Here is a 1278-nt window from a genome sequence, read left to right as displayed (position 1 = left end):
AAAACGCTCTCAAGGACACGTGGGAATTATCGTCAAGCTAGTTTTCATCACGCTCATATGATTCGCGTTTGGTACTTTGATAATTTAATATGTGGATGGAGTGGTGCTTGGGTACTGCCCTTACTTGGACAAGCATCCCACTTATGATTAACCTCTCTTTCAAGCATCCGCAACTACAAAAGAAGTATTAAGGTAAACCTAACCATAGCATGAAACATATGGATCCAAATCAGCCCCTTACGAAGCAACGCATAAACTAGGGTTTAAGCTTCTGTCACTCTAGCAACCCGTCATCTACTTATTACTTCCCAATGCCTTCCCCTAGGCCCAAACAATGGTGAAGTGTCATGTAGTCGATGTTCACATGACACCACTAGAGGAAAGACCACATACATCTCATCAAAATATCGAACGAATATCAAATTCACATGACCACTTATAGCAAGACTTCTCCCATGTCCTCAGGAACAGACATAACTACTCACAAATCATATCCATGTTCATAATCAGAGGGGTATTAATATGCATAAAGGATCTGAACATATGATCTTCCACCAAATAAACCAACTAGCATCAACTACAAGGAGTAATCAACACTACTAGCAACCCACAGGTACCAATCTGAGGTTTTGAGACAAATATTGGATACAAGAGATGAACTAGGGTTTGAGATGAGATGGTGCTGGTGAAGATGTTGATGGAGATTGACCCTCCCGATGAGAGGATCGATGGTGATGATGATGGTGATGATTTCCCCTCACGGAGGGATGTTTCCCCGACAGAACAACTACACCGGAGCCCTAGATTGGTTCCGCCTCGTGGCGGCGGAGTTTCGTCCCTAGAGCTTCCTTCTGACTTTTCCAGGGCGAAAGACTACATATAGCCAAAGATGGGCACCAAAGGCCTGCCAGGGGGCCCATGAGACAGGGGGCGCACCTAGGGGGTAGGGTGCGCCCCCACCCTCGTGGATGGTGGGTGGCCCCCCTCTGGTGCTTCCTTCGTCCAATATTTTTTATATATTCTAAAAATGACTCCCGTGGAGTTCCAGGACTTTTGGAGTCGTGCAGAATAGGTCTCTAATATTTGCTCCTTTTCCAGCCCAGAATTCCAGCTGCCGGCATTCTCCCTCTCCGTGCAAACCTTGTAAAATAAGAGAGAATGGACATAAGTATTGTGACATAATGTGTAATAACAGCCCATAATGCAATAAATATTGATATAAAAGCATGATGCAAAATGGACGTATCAACTCCCCCAAGCTTAGACCTCGCTTGTCCT

The sequence above is a fragment of the Triticum urartu genome, chromosome 1 (genome assembly GCF_003073215.2).
Source record: "Triticum urartu cultivar G1812 chromosome 1, Tu2.1, whole genome shotgun sequence".
In the NCBI taxonomy this organism is placed as follows: Eukaryota; Viridiplantae; Streptophyta; class Magnoliopsida; order Poales; family Poaceae; genus Triticum; species Triticum urartu.
Note: the sequence above shows the minus strand (reverse complement) of the source record.